Raw genomic sequence first — 18,028 nt, forward strand, 5'->3', positions numbered from 1 at the left:
AACTATGGGAAGCAAAGTTCCTTGCACATTTGCGTCTTCTGGGATTGAAATCCACCATATTGGGTGAAGCATCAGCTGTGAAGACGAAGGTGCGGAGGAGGAAGACGACGACAGTAAAAATGAAGAGGCATACGCAGTTCTTATCCAACTATTAGACGATAAAAGTCTGTCGCTTGTGATGAGAGAGGCCGCGGTTGATGGCAAGGCGGCATTACAGATTTTGAGAGATCATTACGCTGGTAAGGGGAAACCACGTGTGATAAGTTTGTATACGGAGTTGACATCTCTTCAGAAAGGTGTTAATTAAACCGTTACAGATTAAATTATTCATGCAGAGACTGCCATCACAGCATTGCGAAATGCGGGAGAGACTTTAAGCGACAATTTATTGACTGCCATGATTTTAAAAGGTTTGTCCGATACTTTCAAACCATTCTCCATTTTCGTTACGCAGAGTGATGAAAAGCTATAATTTGCCGACTTTTAAAACTGAGGCGCTATGAAAGCACCGAGAAGTTTGGCACTGCTGGTTCGGGAGAGGACAGCGTAATGAAAGTTAAAGGAAGGGACAACTGGAGTATGAGACTCACCTGTTACAACTGTGGCCAGAAATGTCATAAAGCCGCGGAGTGCACAGTGGTTGCTGGGGAGCGCGGGGAACGGAGACAATGGTGTAGTTTCTGTAAGAGCACCTCGCATAAAGACGTGCACTGTCGTCGAAGAAAGCGGGATAAAGTTAAACCAACGGTGGATTTGAGTAGTGTTGCTAATGAGATTGATGAGTGTAACGCATGCTTTGATATTCAAACGTGGCATGAAATACTGGGTCATTGTAATTATAATGACGTGTTAAAGTTGGAGAATGTTTCTGATGGGATGAAAATTAGAGGTAAAATTGACAGATCTAATTTGACATGTGAAGTGTGTGTAAAAGGCAAATTTGCTCAGACTAGAAATAGAGATCTAGATGGGAAAGCAAATGATGTATTTACACTTGTTTACTTATTTTTTGAAGAACAAAGGTGACACAGAGAAATTCATTGCTGATGTTGCACCCTATGGTAAAATTAAATGTATACGACCAGATAATGGAACAGAGTTTATCCTCTGTATTTCAGGCATCCCATCAAAATGGGACAGCTGAAAGAGCTTGGAGGACTTTGTTTAAAATGGCAAGATGTATGTTAATTGAGAGTAAATTACCAAAGGAGTTGTGGACATATGCGGTACAAACCGCTGCTATAATCAGAAACAGATGTTATAATAGACGTCTGGGACAAACTCCATACTATCTGATAACTGGAAAAAAGCCTGATGTATCCAAAATGAGAGTGTTTGGGTTAGAGTGTTGTGCATACAAGTATGACAAGAAAAAGTTGGATGCGCGATGTGAAAAGGGTATATTTGTTGGTTATGACCAAGCGTGCCGCACAAGCCCTGTAAAGTGAAGCCAAAACGTCTCGATCGCCCCCCAGTGACTGGTCCCAGTAAAGGCCATAAACCCCGCCTCCCCATGTTATTCAGTGGGACTTGAGACCAACTACAAAAATTAATTACACTTCAATTATCTTTTTTCCGAAGCTGGTTTCTGTCATTTACTGTAGTTTTTATCACGCTGATGTAAATTCAAATGTTTGTTTTAAAAATAGGTTTGTGTTTAGTTAGTTATTTAATGATATAAAACGGTGGTGTCACGTCACGATTGACAGCTGTGATATCGTGTGATATGCGCATTCTACGAGAGCGAGGGCGGGGTTTTGACTTCGCGGCTTCCCTTCCTGCTCACTACTGCGCATGACTGGTCCCGAAATCGCTATTGCGCAGACTCAAGACCCAAGATGTCAGCGCCATATCGGGACACTGGCGGCTTCACTTTTCACCAATGGAAGAGAGTGAACAGGCGTCGTCCATCTTTTTTTACAGTCTATGGTTATGACAAAAATAGCCCTGCTTATCTTGTTTTCTAGAGTACTTAAGAGTAGACTGGTGAAGTTTGTCACAAAAAAGTACAAATGAAAGGGATACTCAGACAGTGGAGGGTGTGGATGAATATGTGGAATACAGGAAGGAGGTTGAAACCTTAGTACCAAAACTGAACAGGACTAAAGTAATTCCACAAGAAATGAAAGTTGAGGGTAAAGTCAGCACAAAGGGTGAAAATGAGAGCAGTTAAGGTACTAGATATCCAAAAAGGGAAAGAAGACCCCCTCAGTACTTTGCAGATTCCGAATATGAGATCAAAGATGATGCAGAACAGCCATTGACTATTGACTATGTGGCAAAGGGTTATAGTCAAGTGGCAGGTATTGATTATAATGAGACATTTTCACCTACTGCCAATATAACTTCAGTACGTGTTCTAATGCAGCTTGCAGCACAATATGATTTGAAGTTACATCAGATGGATGTTAAAACTACAAATATGCATGCTCCTATAGAATGTGAAATTTATATGAAGCAACCTGAAGGATTTGAAGTTGAGTCAAAAACAGGAGAAGAACGAGTGTGTAAGCTCAATAAATCACTGTATGGTCTGAAACAATCAGGACGAAATTGGAACAAGATGTTGCATGATTTCTTAATTGAAAATGATTTTGTTCAAAACTCAGCAGATTATTGTGTTTCCAGTAAACAAACTGACAAAGAAAGAGTCATACTGATTATTTGGGTTGATGATCTTATCATTGCAGCAAGTAATGATCAAATACTCTGTGATGCGAAGGAAATTTTGGGAATGAAATTCAAGGTTAAAGATTTGGGAAAACTTCGACATTTCTTAGGCATTGACTTTACGCAAGAACATGGTAAAGTTAAAATGAATCAGGAAAGATACATTTTAAACATTTTGGAGAGATCTGATATGACTCACTGCAAACCAAGATCAACCCCATGTGAAATCAAAGTGAAATTTGACGTGATGTGAACCTGTTCATCTAAAGAGGTATCGAGAAGTGATTGGAAGTTTAATCTATATGATGACAAGTACTCGCTCAGATTTGAGCTTTATTGTTAGAAAATTGTCACAATATCTAAGGGCACTAGAAGAACAACATTGGGTTGCTGCTAAACATGTGTTGAGGTATTTGAAAGGCACAGCAGACTTGGAACTATGCTATAAGAAAAGTGATGTAAATCTTTAACTTGTGGCTTATAGCGATGCAGACTGGGCAGCAGACCTGAATGACAGGCATAGTATTACTGGCTACTGTTTCAGTTTGTCTAGAAATGGGCCTGTTATTTCTTGGAAGTCTAAGAAACAACAAACTGTTGCTTTATCCACATGTGAAGCTGAATATATGGCTTTATCAGCTACTGCACAAGAAAGCTTGTATCTGACCAATTGAATCAATGAATTGGACAATGTACTTGAATATGCACCAGTGACTATTTTTGAGGACAATCAGGGTGCCATTGCACTTTCAAAGAATCCGGTCTGTCGACAAAGGTGTAAGCATATCGACATAAGGTATCATTTTGTTCGATCTGCATTGAATGATGGCAAAATAACTCTTCATTATTGTTGTACCCACACAAGAGAGCAGCGGCCATTTTATTAATGATTGCACACCTGTGTAAGTTAACTCCGCCCACTTCATGAGAATAAATCACAGTCAATTATAGAACATATCATTTACATATGGTGACAGACATTTTAACAAAATCTGTGTCTAAAGCAAAAATGGATAAATGTATGTGTTTTTTATTTGGAGTGTGATGGATTAACTGTGATTTGGAAATGTATGTGATGCACTGTGTTATATTCTGTCAATTTAAGAACAAGTGGGGGTGTTGATTTATGTAAATGATATGTTCTCTATATTGACTGTGATTTATTCTCATGAAGTGGGCGGAGTTAACTTACACAGGTGTGCAATTGTAGAGGTCCAAGAAATAAATGTGCATAAACATAAAGAAAAACAGACACCCCACAATATTAAATGGTAGAAAAAACTGTTTAGTAAATGTACCTCATTCTGTTCTGTGTAGTATGGACTCATTAATGTGTTTTTGGACTGATCCTTAAATTGTTATTATCTTTGCCGCCTGAAGAGGGCGCCTAGCGCTTCTGAGTAATAGAGGCTGCAGAGCTCAGGTCAGAGTTCATTAAACATTGCAAGAGCTCAGCAGCATAAACGTGTCTCTCTTATTTCTCTGCAGTGAATTCATTCAACTTGCCCCTCTGGGTTTCTTGTGCCTGGAGCGGGTAACAATTTGGGGGCTCGTCCGGGATTAGCGCCACCGGCTGGTTGGGTGCTAATCTGAAAAAAATAACCACAGTAAAGCAATTTTGGTCCAGATTGATGAGCTGAACGAGCAGATACCAGTGTTCCAGTGATGGCAACCCTTCGAGAACTACGCTGGGATATTGAGAAACAGCTCCACCTGCTGGTCGGCGAGTTGAAACACCAGGTGCTGTACAGAGTAGCTGAATTCTGCCAGAAGGAAGGAGGAGAGTCTTTGCCAAGCAAGGGTGCTACGGAAGTGGAACTCTATGACTTCATCGTTGACTTTCTGCGTGGAGAGCAACTTCAGAGTCTGGAGGACCAAGGGATGTCCTGCTTGCTTACGCTCCAAGACCTCATCGATGAGCTGAATGCTCCAGAGTTACCTTCTGTTGTAGAAGAGGATTCAGAAACTGCTACAGCCAAATCACCTCCAGCATCGACACCAACTTCTGCAAAGGTTCAGGTAGAACGGACTGTAAATATGTTGTCCTCTGTAAGAACTGAGAGTACTTCACCACAGCCTCTTGTAACTGAACATGTGACTGGCTTGATTAAATTCTCAGATGTAGCTGCATACTTGCCACGTAGAGAGTTTAAAATTTATGGTGGACAAATTTCTGATTCAAACTCTGATCTTAGTTACAGTAGCATCTGTAAACAAATTGATGAAGGTTTGGCAGAAAAATTCACAGAATCTGAAATCATTAGAACTGTCTTTAAAGTAATTAAACCAGGTACCTTTAAAGAGATGCTCATCACCAAAGACAGTCTCACTATAGCAGAACTTAAACGGTTTCTTAGGATTCACCTTAGAGACAAAAGCAGCACTGAATTGTTTCAAGAGTTAAGTAATGCAAAGCAGCAGGACAAAGAATCACCTCAGCAATTTGTGTACAGACTCATGGGTCTAAGACAGCGAGTTTTGTTTGCATCACAGCAACTAGGAGCTGAGTTTCAGTATGATATCAAGTTAGTGCAGGGTGTGTTCCTTCATTCACTCTATCAGGGGCTAAATGAACGTTATGCATATGTGAGGAGAGACATTAAGTCTGCTGTTGCTGCACAAACAATTACAGATGATCAGATTCTTGAACTAGTAACTCAGTCAGTGAGCGAAGAGGCAGAAAGACAAAAACGCCTTGGCCCAACAAGTAAACCAAAAATCACTGTCGCTAGTGCTATACAGCAAAGTAATACAGAGACAGAACCTACCTCACAGATGCAAGTAGAGGTTAAAGCTAACCGTGATGCTATACATGAACTGTCTGCTCTAGTGTCTGCCCTAACAAAAAACCTGGAGAAAGTTGTGTCCATGGGAAGCAGTCCACAGCAGCCAACAGCTGCAGTAGCCATAGCGAATACCAAGCCACAACCTAGATCTGCAGCAAAGGGAAAATGTACACAGTGTCAAACCCTGGGTAATGATCACTGCACACACTGTTTCCGTTGTGGCCAAGCTGGGCACAGAGCAGTGGGGTGCCTAATGAAAAGTAATCAAACGTTAAAAGAGTCGAGGTCACTGGGACGGGACCACCAGTGACTGAGATGCCTCTTGTGTCCCAACCCCATGTGAATGCTATCCAAGGTGATGTGTCAGCCTCCCAAAATTCTGTTAAGAAAATGCAAAAAAATAAGGGGAGAAAAGTTGCACAGTTAATTGGTAGTCGTTGTATGATTGCCTGTCATTTAAATGGGGTACAAACACAGATGCTCTTAGATAGCGGAGTCCAGGTTAGTATTATTGGAAAAGAGTGGCTGCAACAAAACTTACCCAGAGTCCAAATCCAACCACTGGAGACCTTATTAGCAGATAGACAGCTCAAAGTCACAGCAGCAAATGGAACAGTAGTGCCCTTTGAAGGGTGGGTCGAAGTTCTGCTTGAGATGACCAGTGATAAGCATGGAAACATCACTATTTACGTACCCATGTTAGTTAGTCAAGAGGGTGTAGATTGTCCGCTGTTGGATTTCAACGTGATTGAAGAGATCATTCGAGAAAATGGTGACACTGTGACAGAAGTCCATCTAACTGATTTGCTCTCAGAGGCTATGAACTTACAGAAAGGCATGGCAGAGGCGCTGGTCTCCACTGTTACTTCTGACACACCCTGGAATGTTCCGTCAAGTGTGGTAAAAACAGGAAAAGTAGGCACTACCATTCACCGTGGCCAAATCCTAAATATAAGATGCAGACTTAAGGCCTGGCCTATAGGCGGTATGATGATGTTTGAGCCTTTAATCGGACACAGTCTCCCAGAGGGCTTGGAACTATTTCCTTCAGTTGTGAATGTACCCCGGGGTGCCTCAAAAATTGTGAGGATACCTATTCAGAATCTTACCAGTCAAGACATCTACCTGCCAGGCAGACTGCCATTAGGTACTGTTGAACCAATCATGGACACTAAACCTGTACGTTTGGGATCTGATGTTACAGGATCCGAGAAGCCTGAATGTGAGGCCTTTTTGTGTGCCACTCAAACTTGCTCTAAGGACAACAATTGTCATGAGGAAAAACGCTTCACTCAGGAAACAGCAGACAGATGGTGGCATCCACCAGTAGACCTTGACCATCTTAATGAACAGGAACGGGAATTAGTGGAACAGATGTTGTTTGAGGAATCGGATGTGTTTGCCCGTGACGAAGGAGACATTGGTTGCATCCCTAGCCTGCAACTGAAAATCAACCTTACCGATAATACACCAGTTCAAAAGTGTTACAATGCTATTCCAAAACCTCTTTATAGAGAAGTAAAGGATTATGTACGTAATCTTTTGGATAAGGGATGGATAGCAAAATCAACATCTTCCTACTCTTCTCCTGTGGTTTGTGTACGGAAGAAGGACAACAGCCTACGCTTGTGTGTTGACTTTCGAGACCTGAACAGCAAGACCGTACCGGATCGACATCCTCTACCTAGGATTCAAGATCTTCTTGACAACCTTGGTGGTAACACTTGGTTCTCCATTTTAGATCAGGGAAGTGCCTACCACCAAGGGTTCGTCAGTGAGGAGTCAAGACATGCTACAGCTTTTAGTACTCCATGGGGCCTATATGAATGGGTCCGTATCCCATTCGGCCTAACGAATGCCCCAGCAGCATTTCAGAGATGTATGGAGGGGGTGCTAGAGAGTATACGAGATGAATGCTGTACTCCGTACTTGGATGATGTCCTGTGCTTTTCAAAGACCTTTAATGACCGCTTGGAACATCTTAGGATGGTCCTGCAACAAATGAGAAGGCATGGAATCAAACTTCGTCCAACGAAGTGCGAATTCTTTAAGAGACAAATTCGATACATTGGCCGTTTAGTGTCAGGGGAAGGAATTCAAATTGACCCCCAGGACCTGGAGGCGGTAAGAGCCCTGAAAAACAAACAGCCACGAACAGTTGGAGAAGTACGTACCTTGCTTGGATTCTTTAGTTATTATCGTTCGTTTATCCAGGACTTCTCTCGCCTTGCAAAGCCTCTGTTTGAACTACTCCAATGCTCACCAGATGATAGCGGCAGTGGTGTAACCTCCTCACCTAGCAAGAAAAAGGGTAAAGGTAGAGCACAAGATAAAGGACAACTGCATTCCAGAACACCAGTTACTTGGACATCTGTACATCAAGATGTTGTGTCCAAATTCATTGATATCCTGACCAGTCCACCCATATTAGCATATCCAGATTTCGATTTGCTCTTTATTCTACACACCGACGCTTCAAATGAAGGCCTTGGAGCAGCACTTTATCAGCAGCAGGGTAACCAACTTCGTGTCATTGGCTATGGATCCCGCACCCTAACCCCTGCGGAAAAAAACTATCATCTTCATTCCGGTAAACTGGAGTTCCTAGCACCTTGTGGTCAATTTGTGACAAGTTTAGGGACTACCTTTATTACGCACCAACTTTCACAGTTTACACGGATAACAACCCGTTGACCTACGTCCTCAGTACGGCCCGGTTGAACGCAGTGGGGCATCGCTGGGTGGGTGAATTAGCTGACTTCCATTTTGACATACGGTACAGACCTGGAAAATCCAATGCTGATGCGGACACACTGTCAAGGTATCCCCTAAAGCTTCAAAACCACATGGGAGAGTATAACTTGACAATGACACCAGAAGCCATTGCCACGGTGTGGCAGGGAAGTAGAGCAGTCCTGGATGAGGATGTTTCATGGGTAGCAGCATTACAACTTAACACAGCTTGTGAAGAACCTACTGTGACAGAAAGCAGTGTCCTGTGTATCACCCCTGAAAATATTCAGGCTGCTCAACATGAAGATGTTGCAATTGCTGAAGTCATTGCATTAAAGCAACACTATGTAGTTTCCATGTAAAAATGACTTACAGCTCCCCCATGTGGTTGAAAAGCGCAACAGTGCCTGGTATCAGACACTCTTCTGCAGGCAGGGAAAGGGGCGGGGCTGTGTTTCCTACCCTCCACCGCCACTTTCAGAGTGTGCTTGTAGCAGCTAGGAGGCTGCTCAGGTTGCAGCAACAGTACAATTTGTCCAGTTAAAAGTTGTTCTATCACTGAAATAATTTTAGAGACATTATTTAAAGGTAAAAAAACTACATAGTGTTGCTTTAAAGGAAAAAGGAGGAATGTTAAATGAAAGTAAAAGACAACAGGTAACAAAGGCAGCACGGCGGCTTCTCTACGAGTGGAGTAAACTGGAATTGGAAAATGAAATACTGTATCGAAGGACAGGACAGTATAAGCAATTAGTTCTCCCCCAGAAGTTCAAAACACTGGTGCTAACGAAACTTCACAATGAGATGGGACATGTTGGAGTGGAAAAAGTACTCCAGTTAGCTCGAGAGAGGTTTTACTGGCCCTCGATGAAGCAAGAGATTGAAGAGTATGTGACGACGAAATGTACGTGTATCAAGCAAAAATACCCTCACCTTCATCAAAAAGCACCAATGGGTTCCATTTCATCAAGTGCACCATTCGAACTCTTGTGTGTAGACTATCTTCACCTAGAGCCAAGTAAGGGAGGCTATGAGTACATTTTGGTCTTAGTAGACCATTTCACCAGGTTCGCACAGGCCTATCCCACAAAGAATAAGTCTGGTACAACTGCAGCTGAAAAGATTTTTCAAGACTTCATTCCCCGTTTCGGGTACCCCGAGAAACTTCACAATGACCAGGGGAAAGAATTTGAGAATGGCTTGTTTCGCAGATTACAACAGCTATCAAGTATCGCACACTCCCGTACCACTCCATACCACCCCCAATGCAATCCTGTGGAAAGACTGAATCGAACACTCCTTCAGATGTTGCGCACTTTGGAGGAGGAAAAGAAAAGTGAGTGGAAAGATCACCTACCACATATAGTGCACGCCTATAACTGCACTAGGCACGATGCGACGGGTTTTTCCCCATTTTTCCTGTTATACGGCAGAATTCCACGGTTGCCAGTTGATTTACTATTTAACCTAGGGGATGAAATGGAGAAAGCCAAGCCTTAAATTTTTGTCCAAAAGTGGGCAGACAGAATGAGACAAGCTTACCAGATAGCAGCAGAGAACAGTGAAAAGTCTTCTGCCAAAGGAAAAAAATACTATGATCGTACAGTGAGAGGTGCCGTTCTTCATCCTGGCGACAGAGTATTAGTTAGAAACATGTCAGAAAGAGGTGGGCCGGGTAAGCTACGTGCCTATTGGGAGAGAGAAGTGCACCGAGTGGTGGAACGAGTGGGAGATAGCCCAGTGTACAAGGTACAGCCAGAGATGGGTAAAAAGACCTTACGTGTGCTCCATCGCAATCTTCTAATGGCTGTTAATGAACTTCCAGTGGAAGAACCTGCACCTGTGAGTAAGGAAACAATGAGAGTTAAACCAAGACCTTTGTTGACCACTCAGACAAAAGAATGCACAGACATTGATACCTCTGATGAGGAGGAACAGACTTACCATTACAACCTACAGAAAACAATCCCGTGTTACCAACTGGTCAAACTTCCTCACAAGAAAACCAAAACTGTACCCGTGGTGCCTCAAAACCAGATTGGCCTTCGTCCAACTGCCAGAGAGTTCCATCCTACGAAGCCGAGTAGTCCAGTGCAGAACCAGGTACTAGAGCAGAGTCAAGGAGAAGAGGTACTCGACCTGGAATCAGACCAAGTCACTCCAGATGGAGAGCAGAGTGGAATAGATCATATGGAAGTAGCAATGGAGGAAGGACAGAGCATTGAGAATGAAAGAGAGGTAGAACAGAGACAGGAGGAGGAAGTAAGGAGATCTGGAAGACCAAAGGAAGTGCTCACATATGACACTCTGGGTAGACCCACATATCGGCCATGGAGAGCAGATTTGAAATCAGTACAGCTCACACAGCCACCCTATTACCAGCATGAAACCTCTCACTTTCAGTACATTCCAACTCATCCTTGCTGTTATTGGTGCCATAAAGTCTATTAATTAGAGTTGAAGTGAAAACAAAGCTGTAGATTAAAGAACAATAAGATGTCAGGAGCCATCTAAAAAAAATAGGGGAGAGTGTAGAGGTCCAAGAAATAAATGTGCATAAACATAAAGAAAAACAGACACCCCACAATATTAAATGGTAGAAAAAACTGTTTAGTAAATGTACCTCATTCTGTTCTGTGTAGTATGGACTCATTAATGTGTTTTTGGACTGATCCTTAAATTGTCATTATCTTTGCCGCCTGAAGAGGGCGCCTAGCGCTTCTGAGTAATAGAGGCTGCAGAGCTCAGGTCAGAGTTCATTAAACATTGCAAGAGCTCAGCAGCATAAACGTGTCTCTCTTATTTCTCTGCAGTGAATTCATTCAACTTGCCCCTCTGGGTTTCTCGGGCCTGGAGCGGGTAACACAATCATTAATAAAATGGCCGCTGCTCTCTTGTGTGGGTGTGCAGACTAAACGCCAGATCATGTCTGAGTCGTAACTCTTTTATCCTTCGTTATGTGTGACCGGTTACAAAGTTCTAACTGAGATGGCAGCACAAACAGAAACCCATTATCATGTTTTGTATCTAACATTCAGGCTATGTTATTTTAATGTAATCAATCAAAATGTTTCTAGTTTGTGGTAAAAATCATAGCACATGTACCGGTGTAGATACTATGATATGCATGTTCTCCCTGTGCCAGCGTGGGTTTACTCCGGTTTACTCCCACAAGCCAAAAACATGCAGGCAAATTGGAGATGCCAAATTGTCCCTCCCCAATCTTTGTCTGGATTAACTTGTAAATGTATTAACTAGTTCTCACCATGAATATAGCCATAGAGGCTGGAATGGCATAAAGAAGAAAGAAAGAAAGATCAGTCTGCCCCCAGACTCAAATGTCAAGCTACACCAATGAATGCAGGAACTAACGGCGCATTCACACGGAGCGTCAGCGTTTACGCTTCCCATTCACTTTTACAGTTTTTTTGAATTGCTAAAACACTTTTTTTGAAACCATCACTCATTTTCTCAAAACCTTAAACACAAATCCCAATTTTAAACAAAATTCACAGAACCCCTGACTCTTCTAGCAAAATCAAACAATTGCTTCAAAACCATTTCACTTGTACTCAAAATCAAACTAAGCTTTCAAATCATACACACATAAGTCTATAATATAAAACACTACAAGCATCCATTAGACACTACCTTAAAAAATGGAAAACACAACATCCAGGAGATCTGCTTACAGAAATACATGTTTACTGTACATAACAACACACTTGACAAATACTGTTAAAAATCTCTATTACTGTAATCACAAGTTTAGTTCAGTGAATATAGTGAATACTTTACTGTAAGTACTGCAAGTAATAATCAGTTTTCAATATTACTGTAAGCAGCAGTTGTATTTTGTAAAAAGTCATCAATCCAACTGCAAATTTTGCCAATTGCATCGTCTCTGGTGTCCTTTTCTTCCTCATACTCTTCATCTGCCTCTCAGACTGTTTCCAATCCACACAACTGGTAAAAAATACCATTAGATAAAAGTGTGTAGAATTTTGAGTTGTTGTGTTTACTCGATGATAACGGTGTTTTAGTTGTGTTCAACTTTTGCCTGCCTGTGTTTAGTATTTATAAAACAAGTGCATTGCAGTGTGAAATGTGTGTTTAAGTGAGAAGTTTGTGTTTAGAATTTTGCAAAAAGAGTGCATGATTTGACAAATGGGTTTAGGCCACTATGAATTTGGTTTAGAGATTGGGGGTTAGTGTTTTAGCAATTCAAAAAAACTGTAATGGGTGATGTCATGCGTTGCCGAACTGAATTTGTAGATCTGTCGGCGCCGCATCAGTGCCGTTGCTCGCGGCAGAAGTTGAACATTTCTCAACTTTTCAAGCGGCAAATAACCTAGGCAGAGCCAGCCATTTTTGTTTATGGAAGAACGAAGCATGTGTAGCCGCCACTATGATTGGCTGTTGGCCACGCTTTCAGACAAGTCTTCCACTAAGCGTTAATGCTTACGCCCCGTGTGAATGCGCTGTTACAATCATACAATTGTTATGTTTAACTTAGAGATGGATTTTAATAAATCCAAGCAGAGCTGTGTACTTAAATACTTACTTGTTTTATATATTAAAATTAGACTATAATTTGATCTCCATGATATGATTTTCATTGTCATATGATAACATTATCATTGTTTGGGATGATATATCAGTTAACAGAGCCTTATGCTTTTTTTAGATGATTGACAGGTTGTTTGACATCCTGAACAGCCGCAATCCACGTGCCAAGGGATCCAAAGCTCCTCTGGGTACTTTGAATTGGACAGAGAGAGTAGAGCTCTTGTTGAGAGGCAGGGAATACTTGCTCAGTTTGGTGATAAAAGATGGCACCCCTCTCCACAAAACAAAGAGGGGTTTTTTAAATATTGAATGATGGTTTCCATGAAAAGTTCACAACATCATAAGTTAATATGATGTTCTGTTCTCTTGTTATGCATCAATTTCATGAGATGTTTTTTCTCTTGTTTGGATCTTTTTGCAAAAATGGTATGTATGTTCATATGATGTTGCTGTGTGCAAAACCAGAGGCAGGAGGTAATGTGAGTCCCTCCTGTTTTAAGGAGCATATCTTGTATTGCACTTTTTCTTGTTTATGATGTTTGTCTCTGTGTATTGGAATCTTTTTGTGTTCAGTGTTTTTCAGGTCATAGGGTTGTCAAATGGTATGTATGACATGGTCTTGTTTTTAAGCTCTCCTTGTTCAGTTTTAATATTGTGTGTGTGTGTGCGTGTGTGAGAGATAGAGTGTGAGAGAGTGTGAGTGAGTGAGTGTGAGAGTGAGAGAGTGTGTGAGAGTGTGTGAGAGTGTGTGTGTGAGAGTGTGAGAGAGTGTGAGTGAGTGAGTGAGAGTGTGTGAGACTGTGTGAGAGTGAGTGAGAGAGAGTGAGAGAGAGAGAGAGAGTGTGTGAGAGAGAGAGTGAGAGTGTGTGAGACTGTGTGAGAGTGAGTGAGAGAGAGTGAGAGAGAGAGAGAAAGAGAGTGTGTGAGAGAGAGAGTGAGAGTGTGTGAGAGTGTGTGTGAGAGTGTGTGAGAGTGTGTGTGAGAGTGTGAGAGTGTGTGAGACTGTGTGAGAGTGAGTGAGAGTGAGTGAGAGAGAGTGAGAGAGAGAGAGAGAGAGAGAGAGAGAGAGAGAGAGAGAGAGAGAGAGAGAGAGAGAGAGAGTGAGAGAGTGTGTGTGTGGAGAGAAAGAGAGTGAAATAAATTCAAATGAACAATCAAACTTGTTTCTTTATTAAAATATAAAATAAATTCAGTTACATTTATCAATATGTAAAGGTGGACAATACTTGACTATTGTAGTTACATTTTCCAAGCATCTGTGCTTTACCAGAGTCTTTGTCTTGGGAAAAAATTGACTTTACTAAAAAAATGTTCACTACATTCTAAACCATAGAATCATACTGTGTATTCCTTTTATATTGCATATTAAAATTAATTTAATACCTAATTATGTAAAAATTACATAAAAATACTTAAGTAAAAGTAAAAAAAGTAGATGTTTAATGTACTTAAATATTAAATATAAACCAAAAACTTTAAATTATGAAATGTAGTGGAGTAAAATGTATGATAATATGCTTTGGAATATAAGTTTTCCAAAGAAAAACACTGATAAAATACAGATACTTGAAAATTTACTTTTATGTAGAAAGTACTTAAGTAGTGTCTGCTTCTGTCAATATTAAAGAGCATAATACAAAGTATTTTAGCATGAAAGCAGTATTTTTCAATGTGTGACAGTGTCCTGTATCAAAACTAAATCTATGCCGCTTATAACAACTCAAACCGTGCACTGTAAAACCAAAAAGTAAAACTAACTTATAATAGAAAGTACCTGGTACTCAAAATGTGCCAAAAAGTTTAGCTAACTATTATTTTTGAGTTCATTCAACATCTATCATAGATTTAAGTTAACAGTAAATCTTTTTTTTTTTTGAGTTTTTACAACTACACCAATGTTAAAGAGTTTAGGGAACTTGAAGTCAAAAGCCCTCTAGTGGCGTTTTTTTACCAAAAAGTGACATCATCATTGAAAGGGCACTCAGACGTGTTTTAAACGGATGAATTTGCTCTTGGATGCAAATAATGACAAACTTTTGGTGGTTGTGATGAGTTCAGTTTGCCAGGTAAGCTAAGAAAGAGTCTGTCACTGCAAATTTACTTCATTTTAAAGTTAAATCAACACCATTGGTTGAGGAGGTTCAGTTCCCAGCATGCTTTGCATGAGCCCGCAAAACAAGAGCATTTTTTTAAATTGAGTGATATTTTATGTGGTTTTTAGTAAACAAAAAGACTCAGTAGTGTTAAACATTTATTTATCTTGGAGATTTAGAAAAGTTTGCTATTTTTTTTTAGTTTTGTGCTTACCATTGTTCAGAAGTGTAGTGCCTGTGCTTAGGCTTTAGGTCAATAAAAATGTGTTGTTTTATCACTTAAAAAAGTCAACACTGAGCTCAGTCTCAACACACTTTCACTGGTATCAAATTTTCATGAGTCACATGATATGTTTCTGTGATTTGTGAACCAATTTTGAATATTTTGAGTACTCTGAACTTGGGTTTTACAGTGTTCTTTTAAGTTGTAAAATGTAGATATTTAAGTAAAGGAAACTTAAGAAAAACAAGGCAATCAGTTGCCACAAAATATTTAAGTAAAACAACTACTACTATTTAAGTTACATAAATTATATAATTTAATTTATATAAGACTTTATCCAAGTTTAGATAAATAAAATGTTTTGATTTGAATTGAAGTTGTCAGTACTCAAAACTTTTAATTTGGCAAACTTAGAAAAATAGAGGCAATCAATTGCAATCAATCAATCTGACGTATCGGGCGGCCGCCATCTTGGACACTGTAAGGGTTTAGCTCCAATAGGCAGCTCAGTCTTTTTTTTTTTATTAAACAAATATTCATGTACAAACAATAAGGCAATAATAATAGTTGTTAACATTAAACGTACAAATCAGGTGCAGATGTATAAAACAACAATACACATACACAAAACTTATATATAAATTAAATAATAATTAAATGCAAAATAATAATAAAAATAATAATAATAATAATAAAAATAATAATAAGAGGCTAGGGTTTTTCTTCTAAATCATATTCACATATGATGGACACAAGTTGCATTTTTTTTCTTAATCACTTTAAGGGCTTTAATAAATGAAACAAATTCAGCATGAAAAGCATAAAACCTCGGTATCACCTTTCGGTATTTTGATTTATGTACAAAAAATTTCCCAAGCATGAGGATATTATTAACCAAGAAATTGTCTTTTTTGTTTTCCAGTAAAAGTCCATATGTAATGTCCTTTGCAGTAAAGTCTTCCAGGAGAAATATCTTTGGGTAAAGCCAGTCATAAATATCAGTCCATAAGGCCTCCACATACATGCAGTGAAAAAACAAATGCTCTGTGGTTTCAATGTCATCACAAAATACACATTTATTTGAGTCAAATCCAAATCTAAGACGTAAAAATTCACTTGATGGATATATCCCATTTAGAATTTTGAAATGAATTTCTTTTACTTTGGGAGGTAAGGGGAATTTTAAATATTTGGTTCTAAGTTTGTGAATGGTGTCTTTTGAAAAATAATTTAAAATTGAATATTTATAAATTATTACAGGATAAGAAATGTCATTGAAAATATTTCTAACAGTTATGTTTGAAAGTTTGGATCCTTTGAACTCACGGCCATCAACTAAAAGACCTGGGAGATGTGGAATTACAGCATCAGAATATGAGAGAGTTTCTTTAATTAGGCATACAACAGACTTAGGAATGGCTTTAGTAATAGAATTAAATTTGGCTCGATTACAAATAATATTATATTTAACACAGAAATTTTCATATGATAATTCCACTATATATAACAATTAAATGAGACACTGACCAAATACCTTTCTCCATCCAATTCTTTTCAAACATTGATTTTTTCCTAATATATCTATTATTCCATAACGGTGAATTATGGGGTGTGAAATTATGGTTATATAAAATCTTCCAATATAACAAAACCTGTTGATGAAAATTGGATAATTTAATTGGCAGACGTTGAACAGTGAAATCACAATTTAGTAAAAACTCTATTCCTCCTAATTTCTTAAATAATTCTCTGGGAATGTGAAACCAACTGTTATTGTTATTCAAAAAGGATTTCAACCAATTAATTTTTAGGGTCCCATTTATAGAATCAAAATCAATGGCTTGTAACCCACCGTCTTTTTAATCTTTTGTCATCACTACCCTTTTAACGTAATGGGTTTTCTTTCTCTATATACAACCAAAGTTGATCTGATTTATTTTTTTAATGGCTCTATTTGAAATTGCTATTGTGTGTGCAGGATAAATTAATCTTGAGATGCCTTCCATCTTTGTCAAAAAAACTCTACCAAGTAAGCTTATATCACGCAACAACCAAGAGTTCAGTTTAGTTTGACATTTATCTAAAACTTTCCACACATTCCTGTCTTCCATTTCCCCAGAATCTTTTGAAATAAACATTCCTAAATACTTAACTACCGATCTTATTGGGATGTTATAGGCCTCAGTTAAATGACATTGATGAATTGGCATTAATTCACACTTATTTAAATTCATTTTTAGACCGGATGCTTTAGAGAAAGTGTGAATTATTTGTAAAATTTTGGGGACCTCAGTTAGCCGTTTCATGAAAATGGTAGTGTCATCAGCAAACTGGCTGATGATTACTGGCTGGCCAAGTACCTCTAAAGGTGCTATACTTGAATTTTTAACAAGGATAGAAAGCATCTCTGTGGTTAAAATAAAAAGAAATGGGGAAATTGGGCAGCCCTGTTTTATGCCACGATTGATTGGGAATCTTGGTGATGTACCTCCTGATAAAGAAATTGAGCTATTTGAATTTTCATAAAGGGATTTTATAATATTTCTACATTTATCTCCAAAACCAAACAATTTTAAACAATCAAAAATAAATGGGTGTTCAATTGAATCAAATGCCTTGTAGAAGTCAATGAAAAGAATAAAGCCACCATCTTCAACTAGATGTCTGTAATCTAAAAGATCAAGCACTAAACGAATATTGTTATGTATGGATCTACCCTTCATAAAGCCGGATTGGGAATCACTTATAATTTTATGTAAAAATAATTTTAATCTGTTGGCATATATGAGAGTAACAATTTTATAGTCGGTGTTTAATAATGTGATTGGTCTAAAGTTATCTAAAATTTTTGGGTCCTTATCAGGTTTAGGGATTAAAGTTATAACCCCTTGTTTCATGGAGGGAGGGAAAGTCATACCTTCAGTTGCTTCTTTTAGCATAAGCAAAAAAGGGTC

This window comes from Paramisgurnus dabryanus, chromosome 20 (assembly GCF_030506205.2).
Source record: "Paramisgurnus dabryanus chromosome 20, PD_genome_1.1, whole genome shotgun sequence".
Lineage (NCBI taxonomy): Eukaryota > Metazoa > Chordata > Actinopteri > Cypriniformes > Cobitidae > Paramisgurnus > Paramisgurnus dabryanus.